The sequence below is a fragment of the Zonotrichia leucophrys genome, chromosome 14 (assembly GCF_028769735.1).
Source record: "Zonotrichia leucophrys gambelii isolate GWCS_2022_RI chromosome 14, RI_Zleu_2.0, whole genome shotgun sequence".
Classification (NCBI taxonomy): Eukaryota; Metazoa; Chordata; class Aves; order Passeriformes; family Passerellidae; genus Zonotrichia; species Zonotrichia leucophrys.
The window spans coordinates 8,150,054-8,165,243 of record NC_088184.1 but is presented as its reverse complement, the minus strand read 5'-3'; the positions used below and the strand labels follow the sequence as shown (position 1 = coordinate 8,165,243).

At 43.8% G+C, this 15,190-nt stretch overlaps 1 protein-coding gene across 8 annotated transcripts in view; it reads right to left on the bottom strand.

Moving 5' to 3' along the window:
• Positions 1-15,190, bottom strand: part of XYLT1 (xylosyltransferase 1) — a 174,979-nt gene that overhangs the window by 42,738 nt on the left and 117,051 nt on the right. The window lies entirely within an intron of this gene.

The following is a 15,190-nucleotide window of genomic DNA, read 5'->3' as shown; positions in this document are numbered from 1 at the left end:
ATTGATATTATCTAGACCAAATGAATTATCTGTCAATCAAGCATCCTGACAGACAGGGCCCTGAGACCCTTCTCCTTTACTCATGTGAGCTGCAGCACCTCCCAGGCCCAGACTCTGCATCTCAATGGGCAAACTCAGAAACTGCTTTCTGTATAGTAAGCTGTGCAGATTTTCACATTTGCTGCTCCAGTGACTCTCCATCTTACTGGGATGAATAGGCATTTAGTGAATTTACTTAGCAATGCTTCCACATGAAATGGTTTCAATGGCTGACATCTTCGGGTGACTTTCTAGGCAAAAGCTGGCATGCAAAGATGATCTTTAGAAATATAATCAAGTTTGGAAGTGCTTGAGCTTTAATTTCCTTACAGGATAAAAATCAAATCAACCAAAGTAACAATCCACACCACTCAATAAAACACCATCCTTTCTAGATTGCTCACCAACCTGTATTTTGCTATTCAGCAGTACTCTACCAAGTGTATCATGACTTGGGGCTGCCACACACATTGCTTCTCTCTCAGCTTTTAAGTAATTTTTATAAATGTTCAAATGATGCTTAGCTCTCAAAGTAATCAATAATTGACCTTTTCTCTCTTCTTCAAAACACTGGAGGTATCTTGGTCCTACTTTGAATATTTTTAATTTTTTGTTTTAATGAATTCATACAGAGTTTTACTCCTTATCAATTAATGTGCTTCATTTCATGTGTTGACAACATGGAACTAAAACATCATAGTTCCATTTGGTAACACTTTCTAGTTAATTGACATTTAGATTTATGCAGCCAACCAATTCTATGCTCAGCATGGCACCACACTGAATTTCTATTAAGCTTTCATTCAAAGTGCTCCTTCTGGCCCCAACATCATGAGGATGCTGCACATCACCTCTGACTTATTCCATCAGAAGACATTAAAGAGAAAATCAAAGGTATTGAACACACCATCGATGTTAATGCATTTGTTCAAACCCTCCTCACCTTTCAGAAACCTTTGCCTTGAGGGGCAGATTTCCTAAATGCCTCTGGCACCAGCTATTTCCAGTGCCTCTGGCACTCCTTTGGACAAGGATGGAGACATGGGCCTGCTTTTTCTCTAAGTAAGGCAATCAAAAGCTGAGATTTTCAGCTGAAGACATCACTGGGAGAAACAACAACTCCACACTGCCAAATTAAATTCTGCCGTAGCTCCACAAATTTCAGGGATAATTCACGGAGCATAAATTTGGCACAAAATCTTTCACTAACTATCACAGTAAAACAGAAGGTAACAAGTGCAACAGAGCCTTCCTAAGAAGGAAATAAAGTCATGTAGAGAGGGAGGGTAGTTCATGCTACTGATTATAAATACATTGATATTACATATCACATTCCTATCAGTTTCCCCAGTGTAACACAGCACGAATACAGAGTGAGGAAAAAGCCCTTCTGCAGTTGGTGCCTGAGGCTGGGCCTGACGGATGCATCCACACAGCTTTTTCCTTTTGCAGTTAAACCCACTTGGAGGGCAAGGCACCAGGGAGAAGGATTACTCAGCTGGGTACCTGTATCACTGTCAGGGAGGAGGATGGTGTGAGTGTAGAGAGGCTGAGAGAAAATGGGCATTTCAGGTGTGCAGCACACAGGGAGAAATGCAAAATGAATCCTGCAGTGAACTCAAGAGAGGAGAAGCTTGTGTGTGTGGGGGCTGCCACGAGAAGATGACAAGAGTGAAGGGAAACAAAGCACGTTTGAGTTCTGGTGCAGATTTGGTGCTCAGCAAGGGCAGGTCTGCCAGCTGGGATGGGGGGGCCCATCTTCTCCAGAACCTTGGTGAGGTGCTACAGCTCCCCCCTGCAGCAGGGGTGACAGGGGTGACAGGGCACTGTGCCCACTCAGCAAAGCTCAGCCTGGCCTGCAGGGCTGGGCTCAGGGATGGCAGCACTCACATGGGCAGGCAGGGCTGGGCTGCAAAAGGGACTCAGCCCCTGGCACTGCTCAGCTGGGGAGTGACTGAGCCCCAGGCTGGGATCCTGCTTGGGGTTAGGCCAAGATGAGAGTTACAGGTCTAAGGGAGAGTAAAAGGTGAGTCCTCTATCCAGAAGGAAATTCAGATGATACTGCCAAAGCAAACAAAGTCTGCTACCAGGGTTTCCTCATGATTAGCCCCTGGCCTGGGACTGAGGTGTCCCAGGGTGTGAGCAGGCAAACCAGGCACTCAGCAAGTACCTGCTGAGCAAGGCAATAATTTCAGAATATGGCCTATACACTGGGGACTGAAATGAACAGCTGGAGGAGAAGCAGTGACTCTGTGTTTGCATTGTCTGTGCAGAGCAGTCCCTGCACACAACCACAACCAGACCCCATGGCCAAGAGGCAGTGCTGCTCTTGCTGGGTTTAGCAAACCCTCCAACCCCAGTGACTAATCCAAGCAAAGAGCAGAGATGCCCTCAGTCTGCAGCTGTGAAAACAGATTATGAAAGCCTCTGGAGAATACAAGAAAAGGAAATCGAGATATTACTTTTGGAGGATAGTGATGGCTAATAGAAATGTTCTGATTCAGCAAGGTACTTTAACACATGGGCAACTTGAAGGATGTAGGGAATAGCAGGACTTCAATGGGATTATTAATATGTCAAAATCTATGCAAGTTAATAACAATTTGGCTAAGTTAGATCAAAAGTTCAGAATCTTTTGGCAGCATACAGGTATGGAAACAAGATGGTTTGATTCTGTGTAGGAATCAGATGAAGGAAAGAGAACTGCTCTCAGTTTACTAATTATTCATCTTGATTAACTTAGGGCTATCTAATGGCAAATCTGCGGGCTGCTTCACAGGAGGAGTTAGTGCAGGGAGGGGATTAGCCCTGGCCATGGTGAGCAGTGGTGGCAGCAAACACAGCAGTAGCTCTGTCTGGTGAGGGGTGCTGGAGAGGCAGGCAGGATTACAAAAGCAGGCAAAAAAGGAAATAGAAAGGCAAAAGTGTTTGGGAGAATAGGGCAAGGAGGCTAATGTGGTTTGAAGCAGCAATGAAGGGCCTCTGAAGCAGGGATGATGAAGGAAAACATACAGTCAGAAAGGGATAAGCCAAAACTGTTCCAAGTTCTCCCAGTGCCCAAAGCTTTGGTGTTTCCACCCATTCCTGCCTGACTCATGCCCACAGTTTCCTTTCCCAGGACTCTGTGACTGTGTGAAGGTACAGCCCCACAGAGCCCAGACCTACAGCAACCCCAGCAGCTCTTTGCCAAGAAAGAGCTGTTTCTACAGAAGGAAAAGACTGCAGAGAGAAAAAAGCTGTAATTATGGGGCAAACTCACCTATTCAGAGTTAAGCATGATATTAATGGTTAATATGGCTAAACGCAGCTAAACATGCAGATGTGCAGAGAAGAGCCTGAAAGTGGAAGAACTGAACACCTTAAATTCTGCTACCTTGTTTTCAATAAATTGTTACAATGATACTTTAACTCCCTGATTCCAGTAAGTTATTAATTTCATATTCATTAAGAATATTGTAGAGTGTTAGGGCATGCCATCACACCTGCGGCAGGAGAATTCCTTCAGCAGAGTTGCTCACCTGGCTGTTCCTTGCCGGGGCCATCCCTCTGTGCTCAGCCTGGCTGCCCAGGCCCTGCAGGGCACAGGGGAGCTGGGGAGGCAGGAGGGCAGCCCAGGAGACAGGGAAGGGGTTCTGCCACTTGCTGCACACACCTGCACAGCACCCAGCGCACTCTGAAAGCTTCTGCTGGGGCACAGCAGCACTCAGAGCATCTCTCACTCCAGACAGGGATCCTGACCTGCTCTGGTCCCTCCACCAGGGAGTTTGCACACGTCTGGGCACGGCATATCACCTTACAAAAGGATGCAGCAGACAAATTATTCAATAGAAAATAGCAAAACCTACAAACCCTCCTCCTGGAACACTTATAGCAGGATGATCAACCACACAAAAGCAGCATGAGAAGAATGTGGGAAAAGATTTGCAGTGTTCACCTTTCAGACCCTGGATAGAGAGACTGACCCTCTTACTGGTGCTCCCAAGTCCTCCTGCCCCTCCAAAGGCAATTTAGCACAAGGGGAGCTCAGCAGAGCCTGACCCAGGCTGAAGTAAGAAAATAAACCCCAACAAGTCTGCCATCTACAAATGCAAAGAAAGGGGAAGGCTATACTTAGCCCTTGCTATCCATCACAGAACAAGGATTAGCATGACAGGCCCTTCTCAGCAAAGCTGATTCCTGGAACAACAGCCATTCATAAAACAAACCATAAAAACGAGAACAGCAGATATGATTTCAGAGGCCAACTGCATGAGGAGGGCTCTGGGTGACAGTTAATACCTCTGCTTTTACAACAGTGTTGTCTTAAATGGTTTGTTTTGTCTTTCAAGTCAGGTTTAACAGAGGAACAAGATAATGGAAGAAAACTATTGCCTCAGCAGCTCAGCTGCTGGAGCACTTGGAGATCAGAGCTGGGCTGGGAATTCACACCTGAGTATTCCAGTGCCAGCCTCCTGCCTTTGGGTGCTGCGGGCACTGATCACTCATCAGCTCCTCTCCTCGGCCCTGCCAGTGCTGGGTGATGCTCAGGACATTCCATCAGCAACACACTCAGCTTGGCTGTGCTTTCAATTACTGCTCCCCATTCAACCACTCTGTTTCCTATGGAAAAGAAAGGGACTTGCATAGTCAGAAAAGAGTGGAAGTCTTTTTTGGATGGCACACTGCTGAATAAACCTCTTCTAGTGAGAGTACATAAATGCCTGGCTACAAAGGAGATCTGCTGAGAGAAAATAGAATATACTGCACTGTCTGCTTCCTGAGCCACTCCACATACTATTTCCTATAAATTCAAGGCTTCAGATGATATTTATAAAATAAATAAATAAGCCCACTGCTGAGAAGCAGCAGCACATGCTTAAATGAAAATCCTAAAGAGACCATATAAGAGAATTCCACCAAGGATTAATGAACAAATGTGATTAAAACTATCTACAGCTCTGGACTGCTGCCAAAATGCTGCCAGCAGTGTTTGATATGTAAATGCTTAAAACATTTGCTGTGTGTGCTGCCGTTGATGCAAAGCCTCTATAGAGAGTTTCTCCATCTAATTAGAGATATTGGTTTAGCAAACTTTGGAGTCTATAAAACCCTCAATGTCTCATTATTCTTTTAAAATGGAATATTCATTTGTTTGGAATGTTTTCCAGCCATATCCCATGAAACCCTGAAAGGCCCTTGGCTAATGAAAAACTGCAGCCCAGTATCAGCTGATAAACCCTACAGCTTTTATGATAACAAAATTCTCACCACATGCACTCATTAAAACTTTGTAACATCGCTTTTGACTTTCTTTAAATATTCACTGGGAAAAAAGTAAATTACTCAATTTCCAATTATTTTATAGCACGATTTCAACACAAGCATTCAAAATCCCCAGGACCTTATCAAATACACCCTTCAATGGTGCAATCACTGTGTCCCTGATCTGGTGAAGCCCTGAACAGTGAGTGCTGAACTGTAGCACATTTGGAGCTCTCCCAAAATGATGCAACTTTCCCACTGTATTGTCATAAATTACTTCATGGGTCAGGGCCCACATGTCCACGTGTCCAGAGCAGAATGTGCAAGGATTACAGCAAGGTCAAGAGCTGAGAGCTGTCCTTAAACTCATTTTTGATCTCTTAGGAGCACAAGTACATTTATTAAGGAGACTTTTCCAGGCAGGCCAATCCAGTCATAACTCAGATTGTCCATCTCCACTACAGATATGTCACCAACTCACCAATGTTTAACTCACTGGTGTTTATAAAACATTTTTACAAAATGCCCTCAATCCCAGGAGTACCTTTGAATTGATCCTAGGAATTAATTTGTCTGTGACAATGACATTTTCTCAGCATCCCTGCTGCTGCAGTAAAAAGTAAATAAGAAAAACACTACTCTGTAATATCATTTCATATGCAGCTCTTTTTCTCTGATTTTAAAGCCACCACAAGTTGCAAGTTACTATTTTTTAGAGTAAAGCTACAAAATACATTAAGGTAGTTTTCCTTTCATAAATCTAATTGTATGCAATTGCTAAATCTGGATTATTTGTATGCTTAACAACAACAAATGCACTGAAAAATACTTGAATAACAAAAGCTTCTGAAGTACCCTCCAAATGTGCAACTGTGTAAGACCTGGTAGATATGAAAATAATCACAGAAAATTGGCTACATGCAGGATGACTTATTCCCTACATAACCTGGTATTGATGCATGCAGATCAGAGGTATTTTGCTAAAAAGGAAGGGAATGTTTCACTTTGATTTATTAAACAATTTTCTATTTATTTAAGTTTATGAATCATCAGCATATCACCGCCATTATTTATTTTTTCATCTTGCTAGCTCAGAATTTGTGTGCCTGACAGATAGCCTTTGCTAGAAAGGCCTATAAATGCCTATTTCAAATAAATATTTTTAAGTAAAGGCAGTGATGTGTGTCTAACTTAGATAAGGGCTAGAAAACTTGTTAAAGGCATATACTGTAGTAAAGCAAAATTCCTCTCCCACCACACTCACAAGAGATGTCAGTTTACTTGAACTGCAGGAAAAAATGCTCATTTTTATCAGTGCTGGCAAAAACTGTTTATCAAGCCTTGCTGGCATTCCCATTATTCAAATCTGGAAATTAAAATAATGCAAATCAGCGCAGAAAAAATACAGCAACGTGGGGTTTAGACCCTTCAACTTACACTCTGCTCTAAAATGCTTAGCATTGATAGAATCACATGATTACTCAGCATTATGTCAGCTCCAAACATAGACTCACAGAAATGTCTGATTTGAAAAAGACCTTTAAGATCATCAAATCCAGCTCTGCCAAGCCCATCACTAAAACAGATTCCCAGTGCCACTCTCACAAACTAAGGTGCCAGCCTTCCACTAATAGCTGCACTGACACCCTCAGTCAGCAACTTTCCAAGGTAGCTGAGCTCAGGATAAATGGAAAGAATTGTGATTTTCATGGTAAAAAAGCACCGATTTGGTGGATGACACCAACAAGCCCCAATGCGAATGTTTTTATTAAGAGTGTAAGGACTGATTGAATGCAGAGTGTGGAGCTAATGAACACAAACTGTCTGCTGACAGTTTGGCACAGAAAGGCTGTTTGAATATCACACTGTCAAAGGTCTATCACATTTTTGATTTCCATCAATAAGGAAGCTGAGTGTTGACGTAAATGATCATTTTGATGGACAGTGAGCAGGAAGCAGCCATGCACTTGAAGAGGTTACCTACACACACTGCTATTTACATTGAGACACATGTCTAAAGAGGATTCATGCCCAGAATTGCTAAATTTGTTGAGGTTATTTACTTACTTTTAATCCTTTAAGGAAAAAAAAAAAAATCTCCCTTTTCAGCATTTTTCTATTTTAAAACTTTTGTGACAATAAGGGCTTTCTCTCACTAGAAAAGAACCTGTGGAGTGACAGAAGCATTGGAAAATGCACTTTCTGCCCTAAGTGCATATTTGAAGAAAGCAGTACACAAATTACTCATATTTTGTTCCTTAAAATATTTTTAGTACCTTCAATAGTGAGACAAGTTCCCTCTTGTAGATCCTTTAATCAATGAAAAAAAATGCTCTTTTTCTATCCTCTTTTCTACTGATAAGCACTATGCTAAGGACTTTATTCTGTTTTCATATCTGTAATTCTCCACAATCAGTGCAGTGCACTCAGTTTATGCTTGTGTAAGCCAGAGCATAAACCCAGCTCTGTGTTCCTAGGATAGGCAGTGGGAAATCATAACAAAGGCTTTGTGGTGTTTCCCAGTTTAGAGGCTGTGAAAAGGTGTTGTTCCATGTTAATAGATGAACATCAGCACAGTTTTCCTCTCACTCTGAGAGTTGCTCTGTCTTTCCCTGTCTGTCTCATGGTAGGCGATTCTCCATAGGAAAACTCCCCAAGCAACCATTTCTGCCCATAAGGCCCCAATATTGTGTCAGAGTGGCAGCAAATGTAACTGCTGCCAATCACTACAGGACTTCTAAAGCTGCTGAAAAATATTTACCAAGATAATTTGCTTTTCACAAAGTTGCCTCTGCCTGTTATTATAATAACAAACCATTCAATTTCCAGTCACTGCCTCAGTGCAGGGATCAGGACAGAGAATTCCCACATTTAACTGCCAGGAACTCTTGGTGGGCTATGGATCCCAGAATATCACTTGTGAGGATGCTGCACTGCAAAGAGTTAAGACAGACAAGATTATTCTATCTCAAAAAAACATCTGAGTTCACTTAATATCTGCTGGAAAGCATCTGAAAAAAGAGAGCACTGAAATACTTGACTAACCAGCTGCTAATACCCAAGGATATTTAATTATTAAAAGTAAACATGATATAATTTTAGCTTTATAAAAGCACTGGGATTTTATTTAGTACAGAGTGATGCTCACTGCTTTGTATTTTTCCAGTGTTTCTCTGCTGCTGCATATTCATGTAGAACCTCATCTGCCTACACGATACATCTCATTTTGATGAAAACAATAATCACTGATTAAATAAGCAAGTGGAGTGAGCTTCAGAAATGATCAAGTTCATTACTCAAATTAGTGAGACTTTGTATAAAAAGAAAAAAAATCTAGATATTGGGCTGAATAGGAGCTTTTTGTTTGTTTATACCGTGTATATTTTACATTGCATGGTTTACATTCAGCAGTTTTTTTCACCATCTCTAAAATGAAATTATCAGGAGTTTTGTGCAAAAAGAGAAATTAAAATTAAATATGATTTAAAGCAACCATTCACTTCATCCAATTCACACATTCCCATGTGCATCTGAAATTTTATTTGTACAAGTCAATACGAAAAACGATTTGCTAATTGTTGAAAAATGGTTTGATGCTTGTTGAGCAATTACAATTAAAAATGCTCAGTTTCTTCCAAGAAAGAAAGAAGAAGAAAGGAACCTCCTTCACCCTGCTCCTGATGGCAGAGCTCTGCCTGGTGGGGTCTGTCAGTCTGGGGGTGCAGCCCTGCTGTCCTGCCACAGCAGAGACCCTGCAGCACCCCCAGTCCCACGGCAGGGATGGATCTACTCAGCACATCCAACTTGGATTAAAATCTACCATGTGAGCTGTGTGTGCCTCCATCACCTGCAACACTCCTGCAGCTTAAGACTCATGAGATATCTTTGCTTTTCTGGATGTTAGGGGGCCACTTACCCAGCTTTAATGTCAAATGTTGGTAATTTCTCAGTTTTTGAAACACAATTTGCTCCCTTCTGACTGTGATGATTCACCCCGACACCCCACTGTCCCCCCTCTGTCACACCAGAGCCGTTCCCACCCTGCCCAGGAGACTCCCAGAGCCAGCAGGAGCCCACAGCCACCAGGGACAGCTTAGGCAGAAACACCTTCCCTGCTCTGTCCCTGCTGCAGCTCATGCAGGATTCTGGAAACACCTTCCCTTTACTCTCCCTGCTGCAGCTCATTCTGGAAATGCCTTCCCTGCTCTCTCCCTGATGAAGCCACCCTGCCCCAGCCTCTCCTTGCAGTCACCTCTGGCTCCAGCAGGGAAGGCAGGACAGCTTGCTCCAAAATGGTCCAGCCCAGCATCCTCCCCAAAGCTCACAGATGTCACCCTGATTTTTTGAAAGTTTTTCTAAGCCTTCTGATGTTTACATACTTATAACAAACTTTCTCTCACACACTTTATGTAAATAACTTATTGTTTTGCATTCTTTTATAGAAGAAGAGAAATTTGATAGAGTATTAGTTTGTCCAGTGTCATTGGAGAATAACACTGTCATCCTCCAATCCACTGTCACTTTTAGAAATCTATAAATATTAGAGTCAGAAATTCAAAGTGCTCTTTTTACCTTGGAAGAGCTGCGTGTCTGTGTCATGTTATTTCATGTGACACACAGACACACTCCCTGCTGCCACACCCGGGGCTCCATGTCAATAAAGAACCAGAAACTGCTCACACTAAGCTTGGGAGCAGCAGGGAGCTGAGACCACCCTCCTCTCGCTGGGAAACGAAGCAGAAGAGCCCCTTCTAAAAGGGCTCAGGGTATAAAACTCAGCACTTCTGGGTGGTTTAATTTGCAGTGTGATCCTGGACAAAAGCTGGCCAGCTTTGTGTGACACTGCCGTGAGAGCAGGTGGCTCTTCTGATGCAGTGGAGAAGAAAGACCTGGGTAAAGAAACATTTTACGCCATCTCACACTTTCTAAAAGACCAGAGGGAATACATACTCATCCAGAGAACAGCTTCAGTCTCCTGACTGGAGTTATCCCAAGCAGGGAGTGGGGGGACCCCACCAGCACAAGGTCCCTGTGCTGCTCTCTGTGCCAGGAATGCAGCCCAGGGCTCCTCAGCTGCCCAGTGAGACCCCACTGCTGAGGCACTTCCACAAACTCCTTCAAAAGTAAAGAGAATTATTACAAACAGCCCCTTCCTGCAGCTCCTCCTGGGGCTGCCACTCCCTTTGATCCTGAGCTGCTGAACCAACCTGTCCGAGTGCATCAGTTCAGAGGGCCAGAAGGCAAAACAGGGAAAACGGGGTCAGGCTAATGGGATTTAGCATTAATTCTGCACCAAGCCTGAAAAGATGGAAGAGCAGGGCCTGGGGCGTGAAAGGGATAATGAACTGAGAGTTGATGGAAAGAAACTTAATTGGTTTTAACAACAAAAGGTCACATTTTGTTACCTTTATTTGGGTTGAGCAATGATCTTATTTTGATAATTTGTGCCACCTGATGACTTGCCCTACTCTTGGCTGGGACTGTTTTGGAGTAAGTCAGTAAGGAATGCAGAGCTGGGATGTGAGGCACAAACCTGTGGCAGAGAGGATGCTTGCAATGGGAATGTACAGATCCACTACCTGATATAACTGGGCTGCTGAGAAAACAGCTGGCAGGCTGGGAGGCTGATGTCCCTGCTCACTGCTGTGCTCAGCGAGCTGCAACCAACACAGCCTTATTCCATCAGAAGAGAACCAGGGCTTCAACTCAAGAGAAAGCTCCAGAAAAGGCATGTGAACTCCAGTGATGCCGTCTGTCACCATGATCTCCTGGCACTGCCAAGGGGACAGGCTGTGACACGGAGCCATTTCCTGGCTGCTCTCCCCTCCTGGGCTGCAGTGGTTCACAAATTATTCTCCAGGCACTTTGTGATGATTCCCAGCCCTGGTACCTCCTGACACACCACATGTACCAGCTTCCTACAGAGAGAAAGATCAGGGTGTTTTAGCCTTCAGCTCCAGCTCTACAGCTGCCACCTGTAACACAACTTGGGCCCCTGGGAACAGCTCCAGAGCCTTCACAACCCCAGCTGTACAGAGGTTTAGCAATGACCCTCACAGGGCAAGCAGAGCCACAGTCCCTGCAGGCCCTTGCCATGGAAATCATCTGAAGCTACCTTGCACCTGACTGGCACAGTGCATCCCATCACATGAATACAATGAGCTGAGCCACTGCCAAAATATCTGAGGCTCCGTCAATTGAAGCCATAAGGTGACACAAATAACCAATTTGCATTTATAGACCTTTTAGTCTTCAGCTGTCCCAAGAATGCATTGTTGCAAGATTACCGGCTAGAAGTGACTTTGGGGCAGCAAACTTTTAAACCAAGATCAACTCTGCATTTGGAAAAGACTTGGCCCCACACCAGTTCCTAATGTGGCAAACGGTGCAATTATCCTGATGAAAGCTCAGGGATGCTTGTGCCTACAGCTGGTTCATCAAGTAATGCTGAATGATGGATATAATTAAACTGCGTGCAGCAGAGTGGAATGTGCTACAATGAACCATTTAGGGCCTCATCCCCTCCCATCAGCCTGGAGCTACAGATGGGCCATCACAAACAGTCAGGGGCACTCAGCGCTGCTATTTGTACAGGCAGGTTCAGAGGTGTCACACAAATGCTCTGTGCAGGTTGGGCAGAATAGAAATATTCCACTGTAGTAAGGTGCAATTGTAAAAGCCAGCTGGGCCCTAATTCTAACTCAGATTGCACAGCAAAATATTGGTCTGGGATTTCTGATTTCTGCACTGCCAGGTCAAAGCTCCCACAACATCTCAAGATACAAAGTTTTGACCAGTTAGCACTAGTCAGGATTGAAAGAAAAATAAAAAGAGATGCATTCTGCAGCACATCCCTGAACATGAAGAACACCACACACAGAGGTGCCCAACTCTCCTGAGAGCCACCCAAGCACTGTACAGGCTCACAGATCCTGCATTTGGTCTACAGAGCTGCAAGAGATGAAAAATCTTCAACATCAAATACCATTCAACTCTTAGACTTTTAGCCCTATTTTCAAGGGAAAGAATTTATTCATCTCTCCCTCTCCTTCCTATTTCTATATCACCACTAAAAGACTGAATCAGAACAACATTTTGGCTCACCCTTTAATGGCCTTTTGGTTCACAACTATTTAAGAGTGACTTGGGAAAGGTATAACAGCACATGTTGTGTTATGTTCACTTTGAGCTGCCACCAGATATTATTTTGCAGCTGTTTTATTGTAAGTGGCATCCTGAAATCTAAACAAAAGAGTGTCTTAATGGCAATTTCAGCAGATTTTTAATTTCCTGAGAGAATTCAGCAGGACCACGAAGGGAGAGCACATTTAAAATGCAATGCCTTTATAGGAACATTTCCCCCTTTCAAGCACTTTTAGCTTTTGGAATTTTTATAATGATTTCACTGAACTTTCTAAAAAAAACCAACAAAAGTGAGTTGAAGAGACATTAAAATTTCTGCTCACAAACTCTAGGTAAACACCACAAGGACCTGTTCCTCTGCAGCTTCTGTTACACATTTCAGACTTAATCCAAAGCAAAAGTCACTTGGAGCAAAGTTCTGGGAGAGCACACAAGGGTATAACAGCCTTTCTGATAACATGTTGTGTTATCAGAAAGGCACACCTGGGATTTCCCTGATGATCAACATCCCACTGCAGCTCAAACTCCACTGGAGCTTCTCACCCAGGAATGCAGTGAGCAATTAAATACCATGGGAAGGGCTTGCCAGGATGGGGCAGCTGGTGGGGCATTTTCCTAACCATGGTTTTAAAGTACAAAAACCATTTTGCACAAAGTACTCTTTTCTTGGCTTGGTCACCCCACACTATTTGTCCACAAAGACAAGTTGTAAGTGAAAAACAGATTTTATAAACATCCCTGGAGCTGTGAAGGAGAAATACAGAGCTGGCCATGTCCCTCATGCTGCTCATTGCCTTCCTCTGCCCCAACACATTGGTCACCCTCACAGAAATACTATTCCAGGCATTACTGGAGCATCTTGATGACAAAAGATGGAACTTCAGTGCACATTACCACAACATTTGTGCTGTTACTGTTTATATATCAGACTGAATGCAAATGAATCCAGGGCAGACTCACATTTAACTCTTTTTAGGAGACAGACTTTTTTCTCAGTCATAAATAAGTAAAAAATAAATTACATCCAGAGAGCAAATGGCAATCAGATGAAAACCCTTTGGCTCTTTGCTTGAGGACCTCCCTGTGAGCAGCCCCAGAGCCAGGCCAGAGGAGAAGGGGCCGCCAGCCAGGCAGCCCAGCAGGGCTCAGAGGGGCAGTGCCACCCAACTGCAGCTCTGGCACCTGGGGCTCTCCTCTGCCAGGCAGATCCCCAGGGGCCAGACACCAGCTCAGATGGGGAGAGAAAGGGGCTCCATGCTCACACTGTGATCAGCAGTGCCAATGCTGCCAAGTACAAGAGCACTTGCAGTAAAAATCCTGTTCTAAAACTGTCTCTTACTGACACATCTCTAATCTGCAGGCACAGTAAAGATGCCTGGACAGCCCATTCCAGTTTGGGGTGCATTTATTCCTGTGGCCAGTCTCAGGCTATGGAACACATCTCAAAATACCCAGAGGAGTTACTATGAGCTGCAGATGTCAGTTCCCCAAAGCAAAAGCTGCTTTATGTCCTTAAATCCAGGAGGGGAGGGCAGAAAGAGCAGCCCCAGCTGCTGTGGCTGCACAGAGGAAGGGCTGGGCCTCTCATCACTAACATTTGCCAGCTTGAAGAAATCATTATGTTAACATCAGAGATAAATAAAAATGTTAAGCCACAATAATTTCCACATTTTACCCCACCCATTTGTGACCATGCACAAAACCACTGCTCTCCCAACCATTGATAACTTAACAGTAAAACAGAGAGGTGGAACAACAAATCAAAAAGATAACTTTCGAAATATATATAAATCTCAAGCAAATGTGCTGGCAAAGTGAGGAAAGAAGACAAGAAAAGGTTATTTGAGGGATTAAAGAAAGAAGCAAATCTGAAATTCTCAGAGAATGCAGATTCAAGAAAAACACTGATAAAGTTCCTTTTGGACAGGAAAAAAAGATTTCCTGTGAAGCATTAAGAGTGGATTGACATCTGGCTTGCCAGATAACAATATTCTGAGCAAACAAAGCCACATACAATGTTGGTGACAATCCTGAGATAAAAACCTCAGGCTCTGGCATCTTAACAGACGTTGTAGTGCAAAAGCCACCTGAGCTGCACTCCCCTCTGGATGCAGGGAGAGGATTGAGCACTGCTTCAGCCCAGGATAACATTCCAAAGGGCACTTCAGAGAACACTGCACTATTTGCCCAGTGTCTGGTACGTTATTCTAGTGGCAAGGCTTGCTTTTCAGATCAGCACTGCAACACTTCATATGGGGTGTAAGGTCAGACTCAACCCTGGAAAGTCAGTATTCTTTATCCAGGCTTTCATGTCCAGCACCAATTTATGTAGTGCCAGGAAGGAGATATCTCTAGAGGACAGCTCTGAAGTCTGAATCTCAGTGAGACATGGCATTGTTAAATTAAGTCCAGTCAAATGGATGAGAAGTGAGACAGAGAGAGTGGAACTGCCTCTTGAGCCAATGGCTTTGCCTTGTTTGCCATTGCACAGCTCCCATCAGCCCTGCTGGCTTTGGGATTTCAGAGCTCACAGCCATCAAGAGGGCACAGCTGGGTCTCAGACACTTCTCCCAGAGCCAGAGTGCTGTATGGGAAAGCCAAGTGCTTTGTTTCAGCTCTGAGAGGAGATTTTCCTGTATTTCCAATATTGCATTTCAAGCCTGCACATTGCAAAAGCTGAGATGTTGTGTGAGAGCAGTTGGGGAGCTCCAGTCTGGTGTACCCACTCCAGGCAGTGTATTCTCTTTTCTTCTCCCTGTCACCTGCT